The 18,527-nt window shown below is 40.9% G+C and overlaps 4 protein-coding genes across 44 annotated transcripts in view; 3 read left to right on the plus strand and 1 right to left on the minus strand.

Moving 5' to 3' along the window:
- Positions 1-18,527, plus strand: part of TSR2 (TSR2 ribosome maturation factor) — a 1,158,091-nt gene that overhangs the window by 1,028,058 nt on the left and 111,506 nt on the right. The window contains exon 1 of one of the 36 annotated variants that reach the window (XM_050777077.1): positions 15,180-15,183. The exons of the other annotated variants lie outside the window; for them this stretch is intronic. The gene's annotated coding sequence lies outside the window, so the exon portion shown is untranslated. Of the gene's footprint in view, positions 1-15,179; positions 15,184-18,527 lie in introns of those variants that run through there. 36 annotated transcript variants of the gene reach the window in all.
- Positions 1-18,527, plus strand: part of GNL3L (G protein nucleolar 3 like) — a 517,777-nt gene that overhangs the window by 260,688 nt on the left and 238,562 nt on the right. The window lies entirely within an intron of this gene.
- The window catches only part of MAGED2 (MAGE family member D2), a 645,534-nt gene that overhangs the window by 133,652 nt on the left and 493,355 nt on the right, over positions 1-18,527 (plus strand). The gene's annotated exons all lie outside the window — the stretch shown is intronic.
- WNK3 (WNK lysine deficient protein kinase 3) overlaps positions 1-18,527 on the minus strand; it is a 170,577-nt gene that overhangs the window by 124,549 nt on the left and 27,501 nt on the right. The gene's annotated exons all lie outside the window — the stretch shown is intronic.

The raw sequence follows: 18,527 nt of genomic DNA on the forward strand, positions 1-18,527 counted from the left end.
ATATTAGGTTATGAACCAGTGAAAGACATTCAAATAGGCATTGGACCTCTGATCTGCTACATTAACTGCTAGAAGTCAAAGGAGCAATTTTACAGAATTCTGAGGGAGAACTATGGCCCTAAAATTCTGATCCCAGACAAGCTATCCATCAAGTTTAAAAGGGAAAAAATCCTACATTTCTAGACAACAGGGACACAGACAGTACACCACCCCGTACACTGTCTCTGACCATATCACTCAAAGAACTTCAATAAAAATGTGGCCATAAAAAGTTAGAAAAGGAAGGCATGGGCTGGGCACGGTGGTTCACACCTATAATCCTAGCACTTTGGGAGGCCAAGGTGGGATAACCAGCCTGGCTAACACAGTGAGATCCCCGTCTCTACAAAATAATAATAATAATAATAAACAGATGGGTGTGGTGGTGCATGTTTGTAGTCCCCAACTACTTGAGAGGGTAAGGTGGGAGGATTGTTTGAACCTGGGAGGCAGAGGTTGCAGTGGGCCAAGATCATGCCACTGCACTCCAACCTTGGTGACGGAGTAAGCCCCTGTCTCAAAAAAATTGTATTACAAAAATAAAATGTTGGAAAAATTTTGTTATCAAAGTTGTACATGACATCATCTTCTAATTTGTTTTATTCTTTTTCATAGCATGCTATGTTTTATTTCTCATTCCTTTTTTTCTAGACAAAGTCTCACTCTGTCACCCAGGCTGGAATGCAGTGGTGCGATCTCAGCTTACTGCAACCTCTGCTTCCCAGGATCAAGTGATTCTCCTGCCTCAGCCTCTTGAGTAGCTGGGATTACAGGTGTCCACCACCAGGCCCGGCTAATTTTTGTATTTTTAGTAGAGATGGGGTTTCACCATGTTGACCAGTCTGGTCTTGAACTCTTGGACCTGAAGTGATCCCCCTGCATCGGCCTCCCAAAGTGCTGGGATTACAGGCATGAGCTATCACACCTGGCCTTCTCATTCCTTTCCTTGTGTTATTTCTCCCCTATTTTCTTCACCAGTTTCCTTAATCATTTTTCAGAAAGCCCAAAATAATAAAATATAGTTATCCTATTTTTATGTACGTAAATTTTAAATTAATTTCAGTTTTTCTGAATTCCCTCTTCCTTTCTTTTAATGTTATTTTCCTAACTTCATAGCATGAGTACTAAATTCCTTTAGTTATTATTCAATAATAATGAAGATATTTTAGGCTATAAATTTTCTAACAGGTATAACTTTTGCAGTGACCCACAGGTTTTGTTGTAATGTCTTCTCTTTTTTATTGCTTTCTAGTTTATAATCTCAGTTTTGATTTTCTCTGTGATTCAAAATTTATCTAGGAATGTGATTTCTGCTCTCTAATTAGTTAAGAATCTTTTGGTTATTTATTTCATTATTTATTTCCAATCTTATTGAGTAATGCAAGTACAAAATCTCTCTTCTTTAACTTAAGGTTTTCTGGGGGCCACATATAACAATGTATATTTCCTGTTTGAAAGATATAAAGTTCTATACATCCATCGAATAAAGTTTGTGGATTGTGGATTATATTATTCAACTCCTCTGTATTTTTTTATTTTTTTATTTTTTTGAGATGGAGTTCCGCTCTTGTTGCCCAGGCTGAAGTGCAATGGCGCAATCTTGGCTCACGACAACCTCTGTCTCCCAGGTCCAAGCTATTCTCCTGCCTCAGCCTCCCGAGTAGCTGGGATTACAGGCATGCGCCACCAGTCTGGCTAATTTTGTATTTTTAGTAGAGACGGGGTTTCTCCATGTTGGTCAGGCTGATCTTGAACTCCCGACCTCAGGTGATCCACCCGCCTCGGCCTCCCAAAGTGCTGGGATTACAGGCCTGAGCCACGGCGCCCAGCACAACTCCTCTGTATTTACTCACTTTTTGTGTACTAGATGTCTCCTATTCTGAAAGAAATGCACATGAAATTTCCCACTACAAATACATGTTTGTCTTTTTTGAAAATGCTATTAGAGGTTATTCAGCCAAAATATTTTTGGTGTCTACAAGTTTTTCATACAATTTCTTAAACTATAAAGTATATAATTTCATAATATCCTGTCTAATGTTTCAACCTTGTTTTTCTCCTTTTCTGATGTACATTAACATTGCCACTTTGGGGACAGGTGTGGTGGCTCACGCCTGTAATCCCAACACTTTGGGAGGCCGAGGCAGGCAGATCACCTGAGGTCAGGAGCTCGAGACCAGCCTTGCTGACATGGCGAAACCACATCTCTACTAAAAACACAAAAAATTAGGCGGGTGTGGTGGCACGTGTGTGTAATCCCAGCTACCCGGGAGGCTGAGACATAAGAATCGCTTGAGCCCAAGAGGCAGAGGTTGCAGTGAGCCAAGACCATGCCACTGCACTCCAGCCTGGGAGACAGAGTGAGACTCTGTCTCAAAAAAACAAAAACAAACAAAACAAAACAAAAAACATTGCCACTCTTGCTTTCTCTTTGCTTGTTTATATCTTTACCTTTTCTTTATCACTGCTTTAAGTATTATTTTAGTAAACAACACATGTGAGTTTTGTCTTTTAACTCCACCTGACAGTCTGAGTTTCTTAATAAGCAAATGCAACATGTCCACATACTATACTTAATTTTACCAAATACTATACTTAATTTTACTCCTTCAATCTTATTTTATGTTATTTATTTATTTTACTTTATTGTTTTCTATTATTAACTAAGAGATGTATCAGGCCAGGCACAGTGGCTCACATTTGTAATCCCAACACTTTGGGAGGTCAAAGTGGGTGCATTGCTTAGGCTCAGGAGTTTAAGAGCAGCCTGAGCAACATGACGAAACCCTGTCTCTACAAAAAATACAAAAATTAGCCAGGCATTGTGGTGTATGTCTGTAGTCCCAGCTACTTAGGGGGCTGAGGCTGGAGGATCGCTTGAACCCGGGAGGTCGAGACTATAGTGAGCCATGTTTGCACCACACTGCACTCTAACCTGAGTGACGAAGTGAGACTCTATCTCAAAAAACAAAGAGGTACATAATATTTTTTCTTTTTTACTAGTGGATAGCCTCCCTTTCCACTCTATATCAAACATATTTATCTGTTATAAGAAATTAAGTAACTCATCTACTCGTTCTCCCTACTTCACCTAGCCCCCACTCACCAAAAATAATCTAAAATACTAATACTTCCCCCCCTTTCTATCATACCACATAGACAATACATGTAGAAGACTTAATCACTGGTCAGGCACGATGGCTTATGCCTGTAATCTCAGTACTTTGGGAGGCTGAGGCAGGTGAATTGTTCAAGCTCAGGAGTTCGAAATCATCCTGGGCAACATGGCAAAACCTCGTCTCTACTAAAAATAAAAAAAATTAGTCGAGCATGGTGGCACATCCCAATAGCTGTAGTCCTAGCTACTTGGGAGGCTGAGGTGGGAGGATCACTTGAGCCTGGGAGGTGGAGGTTGCAGTGAGTCAAGATTCCGCTACTGCACTCCAGCCTGGGCAACAGAGGAAGACCTTGTCTCAAAAAAAAAAAAAAAAAAAAAAAAAAAAACTTAATCACCCCTACACTGTCTACTCCTATATGATTGCCCCTCCCCCTCACAGACTTCTGTTCTAGCTGTAGAGTCTTTACTTAGCACTTTCATCAAATATTCCATTCATTCAATGTCAACATATGTTATTTTCACAGATCTAGCTTCATCTTTTTAACTATTACATAGTTTTCTGCACTATGGTCCATGAATATCTTTTTCACCCTGGGAGATGATATCTTAGCTGATTAGAGATTCTTGGATGATGTAGCCTTTTCCCCTTAATGGTCTACCATCTTTTAGCTTCTAGCATTGAAGATAAGAAGAAAGGTGCATGTAAGATTCTTTTTTCTTGGTTAGTCTAGTTATCTACCAGATTTTACCTAGATATCTACTTTTAGATACTACTACTTTTTGATTATCGAGACTACTAATTCAATCAGAAAAGTGATTCTTTTCCCCTCATATTCAATCCTCCTCTTCTGAGTCCTTGATTTACTCAGAGGGGCCCTGGGATACCTTATGTAGTCCCATGAGTGATGGAGCTATAGCAGTCTCTCCCCTGAGGGCTGCTCTGTAACAACTAACATCTTGTTAGACATCGAGGAAGTGTGTTTGCTCCTTATTTTCCTAGAATGCAAAAGCTAACTCTCTCTCCTACTCTGTAGATGATAAATGACCCCGTCTACCCTCTAGACCCTCAAGACTAAAAGACTGGTCAGGCCACTAGTCTTTTAGCTCTGCTCACACTTTTCAGGGGGCATAACTATACAAAGAGATCAGCAGATCTTCCCCTGTATTATAGGTGGAATGTTTGTGTCCTCTCTCCTCTGTCAAAATTTGTAAGTTAAAACCCCAACCCCCTATGTGACTGTATTTGGTGACAGGGCCTCATAAGGGTGGGTCCTTGATCCAATAGGATTAGTATTCTTATAAAAAGAGACAACAGAGGCGGGGCGCGGTGGCTCATGCCCGTAATCCCAGCACTTTGGAAGGCCGAGGTGGGTGGATCACCTGAGGTCAGGAGCTCACCAGCCTATCCAACATGGTGAAACCCCGCCTCTACTAAAAATATAAAGAAGTAGCCAGGCGTGGTGGCGGGCACCTGTAATCCCAGCTACTCTGGAGGCTGAGGCAGGAGAATCGCTTGAACCCAGGAGGCGGAGGCTGCAGTGAGCTGAGATTACGCCACCACACTCCAGCCTGGGCAATAGAGCGAGACTCCATTTCAAAAAAAAAAAAAAAAAAAAGACAAGGAGTCAAGAGAAAGCTCACTGCCAACTCTCCTCACCAAGCCAGGAAGAGAGCCCTCACCAGAAACCCACCAAGCTAGAACTTGATCTAGGACTTATAATCTCTACAACTTTGAGAAAAGATGCTCAATATCATTAGTTGTCAGGGTAATGCAAATCAAAACCACAGTAAAATACCACTTCACACCCATTAGGATGGCTACTATCTAAATAAATAAATATATAAATAATTAAGAAGTGTTGGCAAGGATATGGAGAAACCTTGCACATTGCTGGGGAATGTAAAATGGTATAGTCATTGTGGAAAGCAACATGATGGTTCCTCACCATATTAAACATAGAATTACCATACGCTGCAGCAATTCTACTTTTAGGTATTCTAGGTATATGCCCAAAAGAATTGAAAGCAGAGACACAAACAGACATTTGTAGAACCATGTTCATAGCAGCATTATTCACAACAGCCAAAACACAGAAACAACTCAAATGCCCACCAACACATGAATAAACAAAATATGGTATATGGTATATACATACAATGGAATACTGTTTAGCCTTAAAGAGAAAGGAAATTCTGATACATGCTACAAAACATGGCTGAATCTTTTTTTTTTCCCCCCGAGACGGAGTCTTAATCTGTCACCCAGTCTTGAGTGCAGAGGCACAATCTCAGCTCACTGCAACCTCCGCCTGCCTGGTTCAAGCAATTCTCCTGCCTCAGCCTCCTGAGTAGCTAGGATTACAGGCACATGTCACCATGCCTAGCTAATTTTTGTATTCTTAGTAGAGACAGGGTTTCACCATGTTGGCCAGGCTGGTCTCGAACTCTTGACCTTGTGATCCGCCCACCTCGGCTTCCCAAAGTGCTGGGATTACAGGCGTGAGCCACCGCACCCGGCCAACATGGATGAATCTTGAAAACGTTATGGTAAGTGAAATAAACGAGACAAGAAAGACAAACATTGCTTGATTCCACTTATATGAGGTACCTACAATAGGCAAATTCATAGAGACAAAAAGTAGAATAGTAGTTAACAGGAGCTAGGCAGAATGGGAAATGGGAAGTTAAATTGTTAAATTGTTTAATGAGTACAGAGTTTCTATTAGGAATGATAAAATACTGGAGATGGACACTGCTATGTACAATGATGTAAATATACTTAATGCCACTGAAAAATTGCACACTTAAAAATGGTTAAGATGGCTGGGCACAGTGGCTCACGCCTGTATTCCCAGCACTTTGGAGGCCAAGGCGGGTGGATAACTTGAGACCAGGAGTTCGAGACCAGCCTGGCCAACATGGTGAAACCCCATTCTCTACCAAAAATACAAAAATTAGTCGGATGTGGTGGCACGTGCCTGTGATCCCAGCAACTCGGGAGGCTGAGGCATGAGAATTGCTTGAACCCAGGAGGCAGGGGTTGCAGTGAGCTGATATCATGCCACTTCACTCCAGCCTGGACAACAGAGTGAGACTCTGTCTCAAACAAACAAACAAACAAAAAAAGATTAAGATGGTAACTCTTATGTTATATATTAGACATTTTGCCACAATAAAAACTATTTTTAGAAAGTTAAGGAAGTCAGCTGGGCACAGTGGTTCACATCTGTAAGTCTAGCACTTAGGGAGGCTAGGAAGGAGTTCAAGACCAGCTTGGGCAACAAAACAAGACCCCATCTCTACAAAATAGCCAGGCATGGAGGCATGCACCTGTAGTCCTAGCTACTTGGGAGGTTGAGGCAGGAGGATCACTTGAGCCCAGGCATTTGAGGCTGCAGTGAACTATGGTCACGCCACTGCACTCCAGCCTGGGCAAGACAGCAAGACCTTGTCTTGAAAAAAAAAAAATAAGGAACTCAGAGAACAAAAGCAAGGAAACAAGTAGAGTCTTTATGTTTTACTATCTGACCTGACTAATAAGTCTTTTCTTTTTTTTTTGAGATGGAGTCTTGCTCTGTCATCCAGGCTGGAGTGAGTGGTGCGATCTCGGCTCACTGCAACCTCCGCTTCCCTGGTTCAAGCAATTCTTGTGCCTCAGCCTCCCACAGTAGCTGGGATTACAGGTGCTCGCCATCACACCTGACTAATTTTTGTATTTTTAGTAGAGACGGGGTTTTGCCATGGTGGCCAGGCTGGTTTTGAACTCCTGACCTCAGGTGATCTGCCCACCTCGGCCTCCCAAAGTGCTGGGATTACAGGTGTGAGTCACTGCCCCCGGCCCAACATGACTAATACGTCTTAAATGCCCCTATAATTGGCTACAAGTCCTCTACTCATGATAGACAGCAGATCTACTCTGAAGTATAAAGAGTAATTCTTTTTTGAGACAGGGTGTCACTCTGTCACCTAGGCTGGAGTGCAGTGGCGCGATCTCAGCTCACTGCAACTTCCACCTCCCAGGTTCAAGCGATCCTCCCACCTCAGCCTACCGAGTAGCTGGGACTATAAGCACGTGCCACCACACCCAGCTGATTTTTGTATTTTTTGTAGAGATGGGATTTCGCCATGTTGCCCAGGTTGGTCTCAAACTCCTGACCTCAAGTGATCCACCTGCCTTAGCCTCCCAAAGTGCTAGGATTATAGGCATGAGTCACCGTACCTGGCCAGAATAATGAATACACTTTGATGCCTTCTGATTAAATTAGCAGAATGCCAAGTCTTTCATGTGCCAGACTAAACTACCCTACTTCATCCTTTGATTCTACAGATTGAAAGTAGTCAGCATTAGGAATAAACAACTTTACAAAATTACAACTGTTTTCCCAGATATACTGCTGGAGGTGAAATCTACTAAAAATGTAGAGCCACGATCTTCAAAACTCCACTTCAGATTTAGCAAGGGGAAAGTAAACCTGTTAAAGTAGCACCAAAATCCAGAGAGAAATACTTAGAGCTTTCAGCTACCACAGTAACATCCTTTAAACACACATACCCCTACGTGCATTGTTGTATTAATGACAACCACTTTGGTAGAGAAACTTTCACACATCATCAATAAGAATTCTTACACAAGAAAGGAATGATGAGCCACAAAAGACAAACTAGAGAACAGCACTAGCTAATGAAGGTGACATAGTCAAATGCCGGGAAAATTCTAGTCTATGAAAATGATCCCTAAATCTTGCTGTCTCAAGGTAAGGACACCAAGAAGAAAGCATCAAATATCAATTTTATATCAAATATCAGTGTTATAAATGTTCATTTACATGGCTGGTAAATAGGAGTCAAATACAAATTTATCAAATAGATTTCAACTACTCCAGACTACTTTAAAAAGAAATATTATCCTTTTATAAATGCTAACTAAACATTCAATCTATTATAACATATGGAATGCTAAAAATGTACACAATACCTTTCCTGAGACATGGCACAATACCAGTATGACCAACCTGCATATATATTTATTCAAGATAAGAAGCATTTCATTTCCAAAAAGTAAACTATGTCCTTATCAGCTATGTCTCTTAATGCAAACACCAACAATGCTCTACAGAACCAAGTCAGAGGCTACATGGATCTGTTTCTGCAAATGTGAAAGGAGAAATTATTAACAATGATACAAAATCTATACTACAAAATAACCTAATCAAGTAAGGATGAATATTACAAAGGCTTCAAAATGATGCTTAGCTTATAAAGCACTCTATCAATGAATTATTTTTTTCTTTTCAGAGAGACAGGGTCTCACTCTGTGTTGCCCAGGCTGGAGTGCAGTGGCACGATCATAGTTCACTGCAGCCCTGAACTCTTGGGTTCACATGATCCTCTTGCCTCACTCTCCAAATACCCAAGACACTACTGGGACATGCCACTATGCCTATGCTCAGCTTTTTTTTTTTTTCTTTTTGTGGAGATGAGGTCTTGCTATGTTGACCAGGCTGGTCTTGAATTCCTATCCTCAAGCTATTCTCCTGCCTCAGCTCGAACATTCTTGATAAACATGAGGTTGCTCAGTATTTTAACACTACCATTTATTGAACACTAAAATGTGTTACATTCTTTCCAAGTATTCTCTCTAATCATCAATGTTTTCTTTTCTTTTCTTTCTTTCTTTCTTTTTTTTTTTTTTTGAGATGGAGTCTTGCTCTGTGGCCCAGGCTGGAGTGCAATGGCATGATCTGGGCTCCCTGCAACCTCTACCTCTTGGGTTCAAGCAATTCTCCTGCTTCAGCCTTCTGAGTAGCTGGGATTACAGGAACGCGCCACCATGCCCCGCTAATTTTTGTATTTTTCGTAGAGCAGGAGGTTCGCCATGTTGGCCAGGCTGGTCTCTAATGCCTGACCTCACGTGATCCACCCACCTCGGCCTCCCACAGTGCTGGGATTACAGGCGTGAGCCACCGTGCCCAGTCAATGTTTTATTTCTTAAACTGGGCAGTAGGTACACAGTTTCCATTACGTTACTCTTTATTCTTTTTGGTACATCCAAAGTATTTATCATATTTTTCTTTAAAAGAAAAGTAAAAAATTAAGACTCCAGTTAAGCTATCTGGCTTACCCAAGGTAACTAACTGGCACAGGCAACACTGGAACCCCGTACGTTGAATTCTGAATCCGAAGCACTTTCTAGTTCACTACTCTGCCTCTCAGAAATGGCAGTCATAGCAATGAGTGCAGATATCTCATTCACAAACCACTTTCCATGGAGAGATGGTGTAGTACCCCAGAACTCATGCTAAGAAATAAACAGACACTGAGGATAATGATAATTTGTAAATGGTGACATCAACGTATCAATTAAGAAATCACGGTATAATAGTCATAATCTGGCAATATTACCATACTAAAACTTTGAGATAGCAATGGTATTAATACCTAAAGAAAAGTGCTTGGCTGGGTACGGTGGCTCACACTTGTAATCCCAACACTTTGGGAGGCTGAAGCAGGTGGATCATCTGAGGTCAGGAGTTCGAGACCAGCCTGGCCAACATGGCAAAATCCCATCTCTACTAAAAACACAAAAATTAGCTGGGCGTGGCGGCACATGCCTATAATCCCAGCTACTCGGGAGGCTGAGGCAGGAGATTTGCTTGACCTGGGAGGCAGAGGTTGCAGTGAGCCGAAATCACGCCACTGCACTCCAGCCTGAGTGACAGAGCAAGACTCCATCTCAACAAAAAACAAAAAGAAAAAAGAAAATTGCTCACAAATGGTAGTCAACGTAATAAATCAAAAGGCAATAAACCATGCACAGAACCAGGTTCACTTATCTTCCAGAACTGCTGATCAAAGATGTCCTCGTCCAATCAGAATGTGAGCATTCGGTTCATTTGGTCAGGCTCTTGCCTTAGCAGGAGGACATACAGGAACATCTAGATCCTTTGTTCCGACTCTATAAGCACCAAGCTAGCTTCTGATTATAATTTAGCTCCCCATGTATCTAGCCTAAAGACTACATAGAACATTTTACCTAACAACTATATTTCTCATTTTAAAATAATAAACTTGTGCCCTAGATTTAGGAGCTGGAGTGAACATAAGTCAGTCTTCCCAACCTCTGGACACTGACAAAAAGTGAAGGCCAGATACTGAACCATAACAATCTAATCATGAAACTATTCCTCAGGTGCCCTTCAATGACACCATTAACGGACATCCCTTGAGTTTCAGCAGTTCAAAGTTAAGAATCTTATTTTAAACAGGATCCATTTGAGAAATCATTTGTTCTAAAATGGTTAAAGACATAAAAGAATGATCTGCCCAAGTAACTAGTGAGTAGGAAATTATTCAATCATCTATGCAAATGTTTTATATATATACACATAATACACACACACACACACACACACACACACACACATATATCATTGATGGAATATAAATCCTGACTCTGCTCCATTGGAAAAATTGCTTAATATATCTAAATTTCAGTTCCACCATCTGAAAACTAATAATCCTTATCTCATATACCTATTCTAAGGATTAAATAAAATATTCAAATTAAGTACCAGTATAAATGTTCCATTAATGTTACTTTTGATAAATGGAAAATATATGATAGCTGCTATTACTAACTATATCAAATATCTCAACCATAAATTCTCCTATTGTTGGGTTTCCAAAAACTTAACAGGTATACTGGGGAGAAATCACATAAAACTAACAGGTAATGCCAATTAATAAATGCAGAAGGAATGTGAGGAAAAAAATCATTAGAACACTACAGTTATAATGATGACATGCAAGATACACCAATGGATGCTAAAATCAGCGGGCAAAAGTTTAAAAGAAAACAGTATATTTGCATAGTCTCAAAGATCTACCCCCAAGATATTTACTAATATACAACAGGAAAAATAGTAACTTTATAGTAGAGAAAGCCTGGCAGATATCACCTTAATCAAGTGATCAAGATTATTATCACCAGTAATACAAAACAACACCATGTACCCCCAGTTATGATGCACCGAGGATGGTGCATCACTTCTGTGGTATTCCTGCCAAAAATGCATAGTCTAAATCTAATCATGAGAAAACATAAGACAAAGTCAAATTAAAGGGCAATCTAAAAAACAACTAAGGGCCAAGCAAGGTGGCTCACACCTGTAATCCCAGCACTTTGGAAGGCCGAGGCAGGAGGACTGCTTGAGGCCAGGAGTTAGAGATCAGCCTGTTCAGCACAGCAAGACCCCATCTCTACCAAAAATAAAAATACAAGATATTAACATAAAGGGAGTCTGGGTGATGGGTATACAGGAACTTTCTATACTCTTTTTGCAACTCTTCTGTGAGTAGAAAATATATCGAAATAAAAAGTTTTTAAAAAAGAAAACTATGTAATAAAGGAATGATATCCCTGTTGCCCCCTACTCTCAACCCTACCATTTCCTTTAAACAAACTTATATTAAACAGCCCTTTCATCATTTCACTAACTACAATTTCTAAGCCTTCTTATAACTATAAACTCTTTCTACTGTAAGCTTTGTGAAAATGAGGCCTGTGTCTGCTTTTTATCCCCATTATGTACCTAGCATTTGGCATGTGTCTGGCACATTGCAGGTACTATTTATTTGTTGAATGAATGAACAAATGACAGCTACAGTCTATTGTATTCATTTCCTATTGCTACTGTAACAAACTACAACAAACATAGTGGCTTAAAACAGAAATGTATTATCCGCTAGTTGTAGGGATCAAGAAATCCAAATTGAGTCTCTCTAGACTAAAATCAAGGTATCAGGAGGGCTGCATTCCTTCTGAAGGCTCTAGAGAAGAATGTTTCCTTACCTTTTCCAGCTTCAGGAGACTGTCCACATTCGTTGGGTCATTGTCAGCAACTGCATCACTCCAGCCTCTGCTTCCATCGTCATATCTCCTCCTCTGACTATGGCCATTCTGCCTCCCTCTTATAAGGACCCTTGTGATTACACTGGGTCTACCCAGATAATCCAGGGTAGTCTTCCAATCCCCAGATCTTTAAGTTAATCTCATCTTCAAAGTTCTTTTTGTAATGTAAGATGACATATTCACAGGTTCCAGGAATTAGGACATGGACATCTTTGGGGGGCTATTTTCAGCTTACCACTTGTATCAATTTTTTAAATCTATCAAGCAAATAATTAGCTCAAAACAAACTCACTCAACTAACCGGGGAAATTAATGCTATTTCCCAGACAAAGGCTATCTCCTGCTACTCCCACCCTTTGTCATTTTGTAAAAGCATTTGCCTTTGGTTTGTATTTAATAAAGTCCATGACTAGTTTTTAAACAGAGATGAGAACACGTATATTTAAGCAAGCTCTATCCCTCCTCCCTTCAATGTAATCACGCTTTGTCCATGAGTGAATTCTACTTTTAGGGCTGGATCTGATGAAGAGAGTGGGAAATCAAACTGAATCAGACTATTTGGCATGTGCCTATAATGTAATGAAGTACTTTGTTACACGGCTAAAAGGGAATCCAGAAACATTTCCAAGAGGGTCATAAAAATATTTTGGGAGCAAAATTAAGTGTCCCAGCGCGAATACTGTAAACAACTATATTCAGGAACAGAAATTCTAGCATCTATTTTTTAAATTACTTTTTCCTTTATTGGAAATTCAACTCTTTTCATATCTAATTCTAATTTCACAATCAAATGTAATAGGGCTGATGTCTCAAAATATAGTTTTCCCCAAAGTATACTTAGATGATGAATGAAAATAAAATAGAAGTAAGTTCTTCCACAATTTTGATAGATGCTTCAGGTGTGGAAGTATGGATTTTTAAGCTGTTACTTCCACTGCATTGCTTTGAGTATATTCATTATTATAATGAAAGTATATTAGAATGCTCACTCAACATGTCAACCTGCTATACTCTATTGTGCCATTTTTTTCCTTTTGGTATTTCTTTTCAGTGTCATGTTTGGTTCGGTTCACAGACTATAGCTCAAGTTGTTAGATATCTAAGTGCTATTCAAAGGTCTGTTTACCCTCCAAAGTACACAATCACCTATCTGACCACAGAGTGAGGCTTATTACAAGCACACTCAAATACATTTTAGAAAAAGTCAATAAAACATATTTCAGATATCTATGATGTTTCTATATTTAGAAAAAAGTTCCACTGGCTGGGCGTTGTGGCTCACGCCTGTAATCCCAGCACTTTGGAAGGCCGAGACGGGTGGATCACCTGAAGTCAGAAGTTCAAGACTAGCCTGGCCAACATGGTGAAACCCAGTCTCTACTAAAAACACAAAAATCAGCTGGACACAGTAGCACATGCCTGTAATCCTAGCTACTCAGGAGGTTGAGGCAGGAGAATCGCTTGAACCCAGGAGGCGGAGGTTGCAGTGAGCCAAGATCATGCCATTGCACTCCAGCCTGGGCAACAGAGTGAGACTCCCTCTCAAAAAAAAAAAAAAAAAAAAGGAAATAGTTCCATTATATGAAGAAAACAAACAATAAATACACTGGTGTAAGTATTTTCCAACTCATCATAGAGCAAAAACTGGTTGTATTTCCATGTGTAAAAGCTAAGTGATGTTAATTTTCAAACTGTTAGTGGAGGAAGACACTATTACAAACTCCTGTGATTGATTCTTTCTGAGAGTTGCTAAACTGGTCTTTCAGTAACATGTGACCAAGTATTTCAACATCATAAACTAAAATACAGTCTTCTAAATAGCACTTATGACTGAGAGCCCTCACTCACAGTAATTTACTAATTTATCAAGTAAATTACCAAGTAATCTACCAAAGTTTTTACAAAGAACAATAGGTCAAAGTCTTTCCATTAATTTTTGTTTGTTTGATTTCTTATTTTTATTTTTGAGATGGAGTCTCGCTCTGTCGCCCAGGCTAGAGTGCAGTGGCGCAATCTCGGCTCACTGCAAACTCCACCTCCTGGGTTCACGCCATTCTCCTGCCTCAGCCTCCCGAGCAGGTGGGGTTATAGGCGCCCGCCACTACACCCGGCTAGTTTTTTGTATTTTTAGTAGAGATGGGATTTCACCGTGTTAGCCAGGATGGTCTTGATCTCCTGACCTCGTGATCCGCCTGCCTCGGCCTCCCAAAGTGCTGGTATTACAGGCGTGAGCCACCGCGCCAGGCCCCATTAATGTATTTTTTAAATCAAGTTATGGGGGCCAGGTACAGTGGCTCATGCCTGTAATCCTGGTGTTTTTGGAGGCCAAGGCAGGAGGATCACTTGAATCCAGGAGTTCAAGACTAGCCTGAGCAACATAGTAAAACGCCATCTCTACAAAAATTAAAGACTGGGTGCAGTGGCTCATGCCTGTAATTCCAGCACTTTGGGAGGCCAAGGCAGGAGAATCACTTGAGCCCAGGAGTTAGAGACCAGCCCGAGCTGAACATAGTGAGACCCTGCCTCTAAAAAAATAATAATAAAATTAAAATGAAAGAAATTATAGCTGGGTGCAGTGGCTCACACCCATAATCCCGTACTTTGAGAGGCTGAGGCAGGCAGATCACTTGAGGTCAGGAGTTTTAGACCAGCCTGGCCAACATGGTGAAACCCTGTCTCTACTAAAAATACAAAACTTAGGCCGGGTACAGTGGCTCACGCCTGTAATCCCAGCACTTTGGGAGGCCAAGGCAGGCAGATCACGAGCTCAGGAGATTGAGAACATCCTGGCTAATGCAGTGAAACCCCGTCTCTACTAAAAATACAAAAAATGAACTAGGTGTGGTGGCAGTTGCCTATAGTCCCGCTACTGGGGAGGCTGAGGCACGATAATCACTTGAACCCAGGAGGCAGAGGTTGCAGTGAGTCAAGATCGCACCACTGCACTCCAGCCTGATGACAGAACAAGACTCCGTCTCCCAAAAAAATTAGCTGGGCGTCGTGGTGTGCACCTGTAATCCCAGCTACTCGGGAGGCTGTGACAGGAGAATTGCTTGAACTCAGGAGGTGGAGGTTGCAGTGAGCCGAGACCATGCCACTAGGAAATCTGAGGGGGGAAGATTGCTAGAGCCTAGGAGTTTGAGGTTGCAGTGAGCTACGACATGCCATTGCATCCCAGCCTCGGCAACAGAGCAAGACCTTATCTCTTAAAAAAATCATGTTATATAAACCATAAAATATGAAAAACTTGAAGTGCAGGTGTTTATAGCCAAATCCTAAATCTGAGAGTTTGTTTTCAACATCCTCAAAGTCAAATATCAGCAGTAAAATTTATCACTCCCAGTTCTTTGCAGCACCATAAGGTCAATGTATTCTAAACAAATGGAGTGGGGCTGTTAAGAATTATTACACAATTTGCCTTTGCTTTGTTGGTGATAAAAAAGACAGAATTAGGTTGGGCATGGTGGCTCATGTCTATAATCTCAGCACTCTGAGAGGCAGAGACAGGAGGACCTCTAGAAGCCAGGAGTTCGAGACCAGCCTGGACAACATAATGAGACTGTCTCTACAAAAAGCAAACAAACAGAATTATTTCACAAGACTCAAATATCTACAATGGGGAAGAAGGGAATGCCATCAAGAGAAAAAGGTATTAAAACCTATTGTTGAGCTATAAATTTCAAATCAAACACGCAAAAATAAAATTTTAAAAAAAGAAATGTACCAGGTACAGTGGCTTGTGCCTGTAGTCCCAGCTACTTGGTTGGCCAAGGCAGGAGGATCACTTGAACCCAGGACTTGAAGACCAATCTGGGAGACAGAGTGAGACTCTGTCTCTAAAAATAAAAAGGCCAGGTGGTGGTGGTTCACGCCTGTAATCCCAGCACTTTGGGAGGCCAAGATGGGCGGATCACTTGAGGCCAGCCTGGGCAACATGGCAAAACTTCGTCTCTACAAAAAATACAAAAATTAGCCAGGCATGGTGACACTTATCTGTGGTCCCAGCTACTAGGGAGGCTGAGGTGGGAGAATCAATTAAGCTCACAAGGTCAAGGCTACAGTAAGCTGTGATCATACCACTACACTCCAGCCTGGGTGACAGAGTGAGAACCTGTCTCAAAAAATAAAAAAGAAAAAAAAAGAAAAGAATTACCTAACATTAGGGGAGAAAACTAAGTAAGAGGTAGTGTCAATGCTATAGTTTACACATTTTAATAATGTGAATAAATAGAACATATATCAAATTGATAAGACAAAAGTATGGACATATCAATTATATATACATATTATAAATACAATCTCACACACATATAAAAAAACGAATGAAAAAGAATCTAGAATAATTTAGACATTTAAACTGCTCACTGGGGTCTTTTTCTACAGAATTGTTTAATTATATAATAAATAAGACTATAGAAGAAGAATGAGAAATTGTACATTACGAACGGCATTGTACTCAGGAAGCAATTCAAAGATGATGCCCCTTATTCTCCTGGGATTATAAATAAGCTAGTTTTTCTTAATTTCAAACATGCAGGCTGGGCACGGTGGCTCATGCCTGTAATCCCAGCACTTTGGGAGGCTAAGGCATCTCTACAAAATATTTCAAAAATAATAAAAAAAAAATAGCTGGGGGTGGTGGCCTACGCCTGTAGTCCTGGCTATTCGGGAGGATCCTTTGAGCCCAGGCTTTCGAGGTTACAGTGAGCTATGATCACGCCACTGTACTCTAGCCTGGATAACAGAGCAAGACTTTGTCTTAAAAAAAAAAATGCAGAAGATGAAGTAATATCCAAAAACTGATTAAATAAGTCCACTAATTTTGACATTCCTTTTATAACAGAAAATTAAAATTGTTGTTCTCTGTGTAAATTAAAATGTACTTTATATATTTATTACATTTCCTCCACATTAGAGATTCTCAAATCTGGCTATGTATCCAATCACCTGGGGAACTTTTTTTTGAGACAGGGTCTCATTCTATCACCCAGGGTGGAGTGCAGTGGGGCACAATCACGACTCACTGCAGCCTCAAACTCTGGGGCTCAAGTGACTCTCTTGCCTCAACCTTCTGAGTAGCTAGGACTATAGGTGAGCACCACCATGCCCGGCACCTTGGGAACTTTTAAACAGTAAGTTCCTGGAGCCCATCGCCTAAAGATTCCAATTTGAGAAGTCTGGACTGGAAGCCAGAAATCAGAATACATAATATAATATAATATAAAGTTAATGTTAGTGTATTAAAGGAATGCCTACTGTGATTCAGCTAGCTGTTGGGTTTGGTCCCATATTTCAAGTGCTTTCCAAACTCTACTTAACTGTGCATACAAATTACTTGGAGGTGTTACTAAAAGTCAGATTCTGATTCAGAAGGTCTGGAATGAGGCCTGGGAATATGCAGTTCTGACAACCTCCCAGGTGATGTCCATGCTGCTGGTCCAGGGACCACACTTCGAGTAGTAAGACCTTATGAGATTTTTAAACCTTTCCACAGGTGAATGATAGAAGTCAGTATCCTACAGCCAGGTGCGGTGGCTCATGCCTGTAATCTCAGCACTTTGGAAGGCCAAGACGGGCAGGTCACCTGAGGTCAGGAGTTCAAGACCAGCCTGGCCAGTATGTTGAAACCTGCCTCTACTAAAAATATAAAAATTAGCCAGGCATGGTGGTGCATGCCTGTAATCTCAGCTACTTGGGAGGCTGAGGCAAGAGAATCACTTGAACGCAGGAGGCTGGAACCCAGGAGGTTGCAGTGAGCCGAAATTACACCACAGCACTCAAGCCTGGGCAACAGAGTAAGACTGTCTCAAAAAAAAAAAAAAAAAAAAAGAAGTCAGTATTCTAGGCAGTTTCTCCCACTGAAATATTTTCAAGTTTTACCTAAACATCCTTTAGCATAACTAGAGTATACAGCTTGCAGAATGATTGACTTATCTTTACTATGTACCCTACTACCAAGTGAATGAAAATTATTTCTCTCATTTACAGATGGTATCACGAAAAGTTGAGGGCTACTGATGTCAGAATGCAGAGATGAAGTTAAAATGTACATAACTTTCAATATTATACACAAGGATGTTCATCATAGCCATGGTTATAACAGTAAAATAGTAGAGAGAAAAACCTCGGCAGGCTACAGTGGCTCATGCCTATAATCCCAGCACTTTGAGAAGCCAAAGCAGAAGGAGCACTTGAGCCCAGTAGTGTGAGACCAGCTTGGGCAAAATAGTAAGACCTCATTTCTACAAAAAATAAAAACACAGCCAGGCGTGGTGGCTCACGCCTGTAATCCCAGCACTTTGGGAGGCCGAGGCGGGCAGATCACAAGGTCAGGAGTTCGAGACCAGCCTGGCCAATATGGTGAAACCCCCAACTCTACTAAAAATATAAAAATTAGCCAGGCGTGGTGGCGTGCACCTGTAGTCCCAGCTACTAGGGAGGCTGAGGCAGAATAATCGC

This window comes from Macaca thibetana, chromosome X (assembly GCF_024542745.1).
Source record: "Macaca thibetana thibetana isolate TM-01 chromosome X, ASM2454274v1, whole genome shotgun sequence".
Taxonomy (NCBI): domain Eukaryota; kingdom Metazoa; phylum Chordata; class Mammalia; order Primates; family Cercopithecidae; genus Macaca; species Macaca thibetana.